Raw genomic sequence first — 11,425 nt, 5'->3', positions numbered from 1 at the left:
TATTGAATTAGTTAAACTGACATTATAAGATGGATTAAACTTCATTATATTGCTATGAACCATGCATTTATAATCGAATAAACACACCAGCATATCAACACTATAATTATAAGTTTTCTATTGTTATTTCCTTTCAAACTGGATCTCTCAAATCTACCTATCATGTTTAATAGTCCCAAAACATTTCAAAATATTATGGGATGGTCAATTTTGTTAAGATACTTCCTAGATATGTTCTGAAAGTATTTCGTCACCAACGTCTTCCGTTGAACTTGGTTTTCCACTTTTCTTTATATATTATATAATATACTTTCTATTCTATTTGGGGAAATATTTCCTTATTATGTAATTGTTTAAAGGTCATGGCCGTTTATTTTTATTGTATTGGTGTGGGAACGGATATGTATGGGACATTCAAAGAGAATTGTTTATATTGTATAGAAAGGATAGTAATGTCTATTTTGTCACATTCTAACCATTATATTTGAGGTAAGTAACGTTCGATTATAATCTATATAGTTTTGTTTTTAACTATATTTATTGGTGAATAGATATTTTAGAAATATGTAAGAAAAGACTGAAAACATAAGTCATCTATATCGGAGAGTTCACACTCTATATCGGAGAGTTCACACTCTATATCGGAGAGTTCACACTCTTATATAAATTAATAATTCTAAAAATTCACATTTGAAAGTTTGACACTTTGATTTAAATCATTTTTATTAAGTAAGTACTTCTAAAAGCGATTTTTTTTTGTTTTTCCCCTTTTTTTAGCAGCTGTGGATATTGTTTAGCTACCTATTCAATTTTTTCCGCTATCATCATTGAAAGGGTTGACGAGAATACTTTTTGAATTGCTGAATGATTATTTTAAAGACACACTTCAAGATAATGATTGCACTTCAGTATCATTATACCTGATTTTTGTACAAATAGCAACCCAACGACACAAAGATTTTAAAAAAGACATCTGAAGGATAACATAATCCTAAAAATATAAACAGAAACATATATATATAATAAGATCTATTTTGTTACATCTGGTGATCCGTTTATTAGGCAATAGCAGGGTTTAAGAACATCAGTTGTTCGACCTGCTAGTCAAATGCGTTTTGTTAAAATATACTTTTTTACTCATTTGGTCTTTTGGAAAATGTTGTTTGTGCTGTATTTAGACCCCTCTACCAAGACATTTGTTTTGCATGCACACGCATAAAAATTGCGGTTTTTATCCAACGCAATCATAGGTTTGAACGTTGTTTTCAATTTAGACTTGTATATGTGTAAGGAAATATGGGACTCTCGCAACACCTTAGAACCACCTACCGAATGTTTAGTCCAGCTGCTCACTCTGGTTCTGAAATGCAACAATTTCACCTTTAATGGTGAAAATAACCTTCAGATAAACGGGACAGCGATGGGGACGAAAATGGCACCGTCGTACGCCAATATTTTCATGGGAAAATTAGAGAAACAAATTATTTCAACATCTTTATCCAAACCTCTGTCCTGGTTCCGTTTCATCGATGATGTTGACATGAAATGGATTGAATCCCAACAAAAATTGGATGATTTTATCAGACATGCAAACAACGCACACCAGTCAATTAAATTTACATATGAAATTTCCGACTCCAAAATATCTTTCTTAGACACTACTACATCTATTAAGGACGGTGTCATATCAACAGATCTCTACTGTAAACCTACAGATAAGCATCAGTACCTTTCCCCCCAAAGCTGTCACCCCAAACACTGTACAAAAAGTATCCCGTACAGTCAAGCTCTCAGAGTAAAGCGGATTTGCTCCTCTGAGGAGGCTGTCGCTAAAAGGTTATAGGAACTTCGCGGTTTTTTGACCAAACGAGGTTATAAGAAATTGGACATAGATAAGGGATTTGCGCGTGCTAATAACAACAGCCGCAATGACCTATTACAGTACAAACAGAAGAGGCGCAACAAAATAGTTCCGTTTGTTTTAACATACAATCCCGCCTTCACTAACCTTTCACGTTTGATCCGTGCCAATTGGCAAACTATTGCCAATCACCCAAAATTATCCAAGAACTTTCCCAATCCTCCTGTCTTAGCTTTTCGGAGACCAGCAAGTCTGAAAGACTTATTTGTGAGAGCTGACGTCTCCTCTAATAAAAGCTGTTCAACTGCAGGATGGTGCAAGTCGTGTGGTAACAGACGATGTCTGACTTGCAAACAAATACTGAATACTCAAACATTTACTTGCCACTCCACTGGGTCTGTGTACACTATATTTTGAAATGTAACTTGCAAAACACAGAATGTTGTATACCTTCTTCAGTGTCGATGTGGCATGCAGTATATTGGCGAGACAGAACAGCCTTTCAACAAACGCATGAATGGTCATCGAAGTGACTACACCTGTAAGCCCGACCTCCCCGTAAGTCGTCATTTGAGATCACCTGGGCACGCCCAAGCTGATCTCAAAAACCTTACAATCACAATCATAGACCACAACGAGGGTTGGTCAAGGGCCGAAAGACTTGCTCGGGAAAGGTTTTGGATAAGAAAGCTAAGGATAGTTTCCCCAGAGGGCATAAATGAAAAAACATAGAATGAGTCACTCATTTTCTCTACCATCACTCATTTTCTTGACATCATTTGTTTCCAGTTACTCCGGCTTCCTTACTTGACTCTTACAGTTTTAAGGATTCTTTTGGAATTTTTGGAATTTTACTAGTTTAAATACCAGGGTTCTTTTCATTTGGTAGGGATATACAAGTACGCATCCACGTCCAACTTTTAACCTTAGCCCAAATTTACTATTATTTTTTCTTTTCATTATAAAACTGCTATTTATTTGGAATGATAAATACGCAGCCTCTGTTTGTCATATTTTACCAGCTTATATCGATCAGTGCTGTTCTTTTTGGGAATGTATTTACACGCAGTTGTTATAACATCTTAAGGTAGATAGGGTGTCTTCCTCCATCTTGGATTTTGAAATACCATAAAACAATCGGTCTAGATCTTTAAGAAAATGTGCAAATTTTGAGAGTAGTAGGTAATTCATGTTTAAGAATTTTCATTTCAATATAGAAAATGACATGTTTTACCATATTTATGGTTGTATTTAAAAAAAAACAGAAAACATTTGTTTAATTCAATTTTTTCCAACTTTGCCACATAAGGGGAGGCAACTCAAATGTAAGGGCAGATAATTCAGATAAAGTTATTTTTACAATAGAATGTGTTAGGAATTTACCTATTTATTATGTAGCAAGAAAACGGGTCCGGTGACCCCATTTTTTCTTTTTCTTATCTGAAAGCATAATATTTGAGCTATCTTCTCATATTTTATCTCAAAATTCTATGGTGTAGTTTTCGTTTTATGGCAGAAAATTGGGTTTTCCATGCATAATCTATACAAAATCTGTCAATTTTGCACAACCTGTAGCGTGAAAATAAGCCCCGTGACCCGTTCTTTTTATTATTTTTTTTTTAAAACCATGATATAACTACATTTTGGCAAATTATTAAACAATTCTATGGATTGTAATTTAGACACCCCATCTACCTTAACTGACGTCATTTTGGAATTTTAATGTTGTGCCAGTTCACATCTATAATTGCTATTTTCGTTTTTTGGAAATTTTAAAAATTTATTAGCGTCTCTACATATGATGTTCGGGTGAAACTGTTTCACTTTTTTTTATTGTATAGAATTCAAGATTGCTATAGTTTAATAATCAGAATAGATTTATCTGATTCATTTTACATCGTGCTCATATTGATGAAGGATATCTGTTATCCGAAATATTTATAGTTACATTTGTTCGTTTATTGTCATTTTTTGGTGATGTTGTACCCTTTTAGACTGGTTATATATTATATTTTGTAGTGTACTGTATCATATTTATATGATCCATCGCCCCGTAAGATTTATCGTTGGCTATTATTCAGTCATTTTATATATATATATATATATATATATATATACGTAATCATAGGTTTGAACGTTGTTTTCAATTTAGACTTGTTTATATTTTTTCGTTTGGGCTTGTATTATATTTGCCTTCGGGTTTATATGATCCGTTCATCCTATTTTGACTCTTCAAAATTCATGAGTCAATCTTAAATTGGGGTAAATTATATGGCATAACGCCATGGCAGTCAGCAGTGTTTAAGAACATCCGTTGTTCGACCTGCTAGTCAAATGCGTTTTGTTAAAATATACTTTTTCACTTTTTGGGTCTTTTGGAAAATGTTGTTTGTGCTGTATTTAGACCACTCTACCAAGAAATTTATTTTGCATGCACACGTATAAAAATTGCGGTTTTTATCCAACGCAATCATATGTTTGAACGTTGTTTTCAATTTAGACTTGTATTATGGTGTTAGCCTTGTATAACTACGGGTTATCCGATGGAGAATGTCTGCCATATAGTTGTCACATGTTTAGACGTATATGTGCTAGTATATATACATATATATATGTTATACACAGAATATATAAATAACACAATTGTGAATATTTGAAAAGAAACTATCAAAGATGTTCTACATGTACCAGCACTAAATTCTGTAAATAATTATAACAACAAAGAAATTAATTTAGACAACCACTGATGAGGTCCCGGACATGAAAAAAAAAACATGTGACCGGAACCCGGACCAAACCAATGCTTTTTAAGATCTTAAAATGAAAATAACACTTAATAAATTTGGTGCTTCTGTAGCGCTTTTCTGGAATAACCGTCATCAGGAACGCCTAAACCCAAATATTTGAAAGCCAGTTATGTACAAATACGTAGAAACCTTAGGATCTATATGATCTCAATCAGTGGACTAATAAAATGTACACAAAAGAACATAATATATTATAAATCAGAACAGGGAAAGCCCTTACTTAACAGACATAAAAAAAACCACAATTGATTAGTTATAACATTCCGTCTATTTCACAAAATGAGGAATATAGTTAAATGTCTACAATTAAATAAATAGGTTAGTTTTTTATTTTATCTCAAAATTCTATGGTGTAGTTTTCGTTTTATGGCAGAAAATTGGGTTTTCCATGCATAATCTATACAAAATCTGTCAATTTTGCACAACCTGTAGCGTGAAAATAAGCCCCGTGACCCGTTCTTTTTATTATTTTTTTTTAAAAACCATGATATAACTACATTTTGGCAAATTATTAAACAATTCTATGGATTGTAATTTAGACACCCCATCTACCTTAACTGACGTCATTTTGGAATTTTAATGTTGTGCCAGTTCACATCTATAATTGCTATTTTCGTTTTTTGGAAATTTTAAAAATTTATTAGCGTCTCTACATATGATGTTCGGGTGAAACTGTTTCACTTTTTTTTATTGTATAGAATTCAAGATTGCTATAGTTTAATAATCAGAATAGATTTATCTGATTCATTTTACATCGTGCTCATATTGATGAAGGATATCTGTTATCCGAAATATTTATAGTTACATTTGTTCGTTTATTGTCATTTTTTGGTGATGTTTTACCCTTTTAGACTGGTTATATATTATATTTTGTAGTGTACTGTATCATATTTATGTGATCCATCGCCCCGTAAGATTTATCGTTGGCTATTATTCAGTCATTTTATATATATATATATATATATATATATATATACGTAATCATAGGTTTGAACGTTGTTTTCAATTTAGACTTGTTTATATTTTTTCGTTTGGGCTTGTATTATATTTGCCTTCGGGTTTATATGATCCGTTCATCCTATTTTGACTCTTCAAAATTCAGGAGTCAATCTTAAATTGGGGTAAATTATATGGCATAACGCCATGGCAGTCAGCAGTGTTTAAGAACATCCGTTGTTCGACCTGCTAGTCAAATGCGTTTTGTTAAAATATACTTTTTCACTTTTTGGGTCTTTTGGAAAATGTTGTTTGTGCTGTATTTAGACCACTCTACCAAGAAATTTATTTTGCATGCACACGTATAAAAATTGCGGTTTTTATCCAACGCAATCATATGTTTGAACGTTGTTTTCAATTTAGACTTGTATTATGGTGTTAGCCTTGTATAACTACGGGTTATCCGATGGAGAATGTCTGCCATATAGTTGTCACATGTTTAGACGTATATGTGCTAGTATATATACATATATATATGTTATACACAGATTATATAAATAACACAATTGTGAATATTTGAAAAGAAACTATCAAAGATGTTCTACATGTACCAGCACTAAATTCTGTAAATAATTATAACAACAAAGAAATTAATTTAGACAACCACTGATGAGGTCCCGGACATGAAAAAAAAAAAAACATGTGACCGGAACCCGGACCAAACCAATGCTTTTTAAGATCTTAAAATGAAAATAACACTTAATAAATTTGGTGCTTCTGTAGCGCTTTTCTGGAATAACCGTCATCAGGAACGCCTAAACCCAAATATTTGAAAGCCAGTTATGTACAAATACGTAGAAACCTTAGGATCTATATGATCTCAATCAGTGGACTAATAAAATGTACACAAAAGAACATAATATATTATAAATCAGAACAGGGAAAGCCCTTACTTAACAGACATAAAAAAAACCCACAATTGATTAGTTATAACATTCCGTCTATTTCACAAAATGAGGAATATAGTTAAATGTCTACAATTAAATAAATAGGTTAGTTTTTTCTCACCTATTTTGAAATTTCGACAGTTTACGTTAAGTGAATGTTAAATCATGGTAGATGTTATTTAGGTTTACATGTTGAAATAGTCCACGTGTTTGGCAATAAATACTCACAGTAATAACTGGACTATTTAATATTAGGCTTTTCTCTGCATGTGTTTGAGATTATGAATTAGGAATTTTAGAACCATATGTTTTATTCGAATAATTTATAGAAAGGTTACGTGTTATAAGTCTGGAGAATCTGTAAATGAATCGTCACAGGGAAATGATAAATGCCAAGATTCTTTTGAAATTTCATCGGTTGTAGGTATTCCTTTGGGCACAAAATGCGTCAATTTTAGCACATCTATTTTTTACATTAAGTAAATACCTGTCCACAAATTGAATGGACAGTACTATAATATAAACACGAAGGAAGTGCACCGGCGCCAGCCGAAACATTACAAGTACAAACATATAATGACAAACATCAAGCCAAATATTCAACATGGAATTAATTCTTAACAGAGAACAAATATATTTTATTTTTGATTCTTTAACATGTACGTATTGTTGTAAAATCGAGGTCTCCGAAAGTTCTTCGTTAGTATGTAAACTGCCTTTTGACAATTCTGTGTATCGGTTCTCAAGAAGAACCAAACAAAAGGAACGGAGTTAAATTTTAGCATACGCGTGAATTGTTCAGAAATCGAGAAATACAAATGGTGAAAATTTTGTAAGGGGTTCCGCTGAACCCTGTGTCTCGCTAACGATTGCTGCTGTCAGTGTAAAAGTGTAATGTTGACTTAAAAAGTGAGTCCATTTATCAGTAAAATACAGAATGTTAAAAAAGATTCAAATTTTCTCTTTAGATGTTATTTCTTGGTCTTGAAGGTTGTAGCTTCTGTCCAAGTTTCATAACAATCCATGAAGGTTAACAAACTTTAATCCCGGACTGTCAGTAAATGTTACTTGTAAAAAAGTCCATCTATCAGAAAAATACTGAAAATGAAAATGTATTTTCAAAAGTGTGCATCAGACATTATCTCTTAATCATAAAAAAGTTTCATATAATTCTATGAAGGTTTGACAAAGTAATTGATGTGTAACAAACTTTAACCCCAAACTGTATATATATCCTTAAAGAAGAATTATCATGTTAGAGATGGTACTCCCTTCATCCAATGCAGCAATTTATCTTTCAAAATACAGATATCATTGTGAAAAGAAATTGACATTAACGATTAACTTCACATCTTAACCCAAAACCAGAAAAAGGTAAATAAATTTAAAAAAAATACCATGAAACAGAATTAAATAGAAGAACAAATTGTACGGACTTTCAGAGTGGATTAACCGCTCGTGTTTATCTAGTAACTGATATTTTGAATTGTGTTCAAATCAACAATTATCTCCTTTTAAATACCCGGAAGAAACAGTAGCTAAATTCACTAAAGAAATATTTCCGCTCATAAGATTTAAAAAAACCAAGTGCATTTTTCATTTCACCATTATTTCCTCGTATAAACAGTTGATGATGTTGAAAGATTAACATTAACGCGAATTAGTGAGTAACATTACAATATTTCCATATTTACAGCTTCTTTATGTCTCCGAATATTTTAACCAAAACCTAAAATTATGATTGTATGATTTGTGTTGTGACAATTATGTCGGTGAAACTATTGACTAAGTATTAGATACAATACAAAGGTAACAAAGAAACAGGCCGGTAACAACCGTTGCCGGATTGTTTTTCTGCACGAGTAGTCAGGTCAAGATCCGAGGCGATAGCCGAGGATCTTGACCTGACTACAAGTGCAGACAAACTATACGGCAGGTTGTTTCCGGCCTGTTTTTTGTTACCTTTGTTTTGTATCTGACTTGTACGACGTTTCAAGAAGGAAGAAGTACATTTTGCATTTAGAAGAGGTAGCAAAACTAAAGATATTAGAAACTTAAATGGCCATATACCAGTTAATGTAAGTTACAGTTTAAACTCAATTTTTTTTTCTCACTTCCCTTCAGTCGAGAGTTTTTTCTTAAAAAAATCAAGAATCTAATAACTTTATAAAAAGAACCATTTCAAGTTAAAGGTGAATGTTATACACATTTGAGACTTTTTGAAATGCAACTTCGCAAGTAAGTAATGTATAAAAAAAGATTTCAGAGGTAAGCAAGCTACCATATGATTTTTATTGGGGGAAAAAGGGGAGTTAAAATAAATTTAAAATAAATAGGCTTCATCCTTTTTTTGTTGAAAGAATGCAGGCTGTGCCATTCCAGCCCCTGCCCCCCCCCCCCCCCCCCCCCTCATTCCCCCTAAAAAGTTCGTAAAAATCGTACGCCGCCAAATATATGAATTCAATAACAATATAAGTGTATCAAAAGAATGAATTTCCTATCTCATTAGTGAATGAAATGTTATGAAAAAATGGATTTTGTCTTGTTATTAGATATATATAGGCATATATTTTGGATTAAAAAAAATGTTCATGCTTATAGGTTTTTATATGTCTCTGATAGTGTTAATCAGGATTAAACACGTGTCATTATATGATCCAATCAGACCTTACCGTCCAAAATTGATGACATAAGTTGAATGATTTTCTTCAAGATTTGCTGCCTATTTGAACGTGTATTACACGGACACTTTTTATTTATAGGATCAATCGTGCATTGGTGAGTTGATAGGGATTTTATCTTTTGATTAGATTTGATTTCTTTTATATATATATGCTGTCTTATTTATTGAAATATAAACGTTGGCACCAGTATTTCTTTCAGCATTGTCCAGAATACTATTCATGTCCATATATTGAAAAAAAAATAATAATTTACGGACCGACCATTTAGCTTCAAAAGGGTGTGTGTTCTTTTCTGAGTAAGAAAATTATTTAGTTTTTCAACTATATAATATATTATATATTTTTTCTCATAAAATTGGGGATCAAAATATTTTTTAAGGAAAAAACCATAACCCACCTTTTGAAGTTAAATGGTCAATCCCTTAGTGTACTAATATGAATAGTTACTGGAATTGTTTGAAGAAAAATATAGTTATTGATGCTAACGTAAATATTTTAATTTAAAAGACAGGAAATATGTCGGTGAAACAAAAAGTTCAAATCTAATTGAAATTTAAAGTGCCCATGAACTCACTGATCATGCACGAGTGATTCTATTCATAAAAAGTGTCCGTGTAACAACTAAAAAGTGTCCGTGTATCATCTAAAAAGTGTCCGTGTAACACCCGTTAGCACATACTTACAACTTCTCGTCCAATCAAATTGCTTATATTTGCCTTCTAATTTTCATAGTACATACTTTTTCCTGTGTACTAAGTAACTACGCATGAATGACCACAAGGGTAAGAATTCATTGTATCGTAATCAAGATATTTAAAACAAAAATTGCCACTGGCTATTTTGAAATAAAATGTTGTGTTCCAAATTAAATTAAATAGTTTGTAATTAGTTTTCACGTTGATTTTTAAATATCCTGCTATTTAAATCTTTGGGTCTAAAAATTGTTTTTGACAATTGCAAATTTTATCATTTAAATAAAGGGTAATACATATGGTTCTTTATACCTTGATTAGAGTACAACGATATCTTAAAATTATGATAATGTATCATCCATGCAATTACTTTGTACACAGAAAAGTGTGTACTATGAAACCTTGTGCAGGAAAATTAAAGCAACTTGGTGATAATTTTTTAAACTTTCTTAAGGTAGGTGATCTATTTCGTCATGAATTGATTGATTTATTGATTATTGGTTGCTTAATGTCCAGTGGCAAATATTTCATGCATGTTCAGGACGATGTCATGAATTGAAAAACTGTGATTATGTCTGAAGATAATGTGGCACCTATATATATATATAAACATATTCTGATAAATCTTTTAGTTTTTACTTTGAAATAATAAAAAAAAAAAAACACAAAACCCAAAACCTATAATCTCTGATCTATTGGTAGTTGCTTTTTAATGCCTATCTGCTAGACTATATCTATGGGGACAAACTATCTCTATGTTTCAAATTTATTATAGCTTTAGTTTTACTGTGAAATTAAAAAATGTTTTCAAAACATGTAAAGCTTCCACTGCAATTTAATTATTGCCTGCTTTTGGTCAATTTATTTTGTCATCTTACCATGTAAGAAGAACATGTATAGTAAAACACCGCTTTATATCAGTATACATACTTACACCAGCAGCTACCATCTTTTCATTCTGGAGTGAAGGGCCTTTTGAAATCACATATTTTACAATAATACTAGTGAGTAGTTTTACAAAACTTCGTTAATGAGCTCCTTTTTACAAACACCTGTGATACAAGTAGTCAGCCAAAATAAACTATCAATAGACCAATTAAAACATTACTCGAGTTGTAAATATGTGCTAAATTGGATAGTCTATGATAAGGTATATACTATGAAATTAAGAGCTCGGGGCAAGCCCCTCGCTCTAAATTTCATAGTATATACCTTTCCATAGACTAACCTAGACTTAATGTACTGTTTTTCTATAGCTCTGCTGGGGGCAAAGTCGTACAATAAATCAAAAGGTAAATTTCGCAAGAGAGGACGACAGGAATGACGGGCGAGAAATTTAAACTGCCACTAGTATGATACGAGGCAGAAATTTTGTTTTGCAACATGCCACCATCAAAGAATTGTTGAAAAAGTTCTTAAATATGCAGAGATCGGGATACTCTTTCTATTCCAGACATCAGATTTCACGTCCCCAGTATGACCGTACGTGGCTGCGAAC

At 32.1% G+C, this 11,425-nt stretch overlaps 1 protein-coding gene across 3 annotated transcripts in view; it reads left to right on the top strand.

Moving 5' to 3' along the window:
• The first annotated feature begins 361 nt into the window (after positions 1-361).
• The window catches only part of LOC127738234 (uncharacterized), a 43,462-nt gene continuing 32,398 nt past the window's right edge, over positions 362-11,425 (top strand). For 2 of the 3 annotated variants that reach the window (XM_052249410.1, XM_052249408.1), the window contains exon 1: positions 362-489. The gene's annotated coding sequence lies outside the window, so the exon portion shown is untranslated. Of the gene's footprint in view, positions 490-8,073; positions 8,215-11,425 lie in introns of those variants that run through there. The other variant, XM_052249409.1, reaches the window with a different exon arrangement.

Source organism: Mytilus californianus, unplaced genomic scaffold (genome assembly GCF_021869535.1).
Source record: "Mytilus californianus isolate M0D057914Y unplaced genomic scaffold, xbMytCali1.0.p SCAF_4, whole genome shotgun sequence".
Classification (NCBI taxonomy): Eukaryota; Metazoa; Mollusca; class Bivalvia; order Mytilida; family Mytilidae; genus Mytilus; species Mytilus californianus.
Note: the sequence above shows the minus strand (reverse complement) of the source record. Positions and strands in the feature narration are given on the sequence as shown.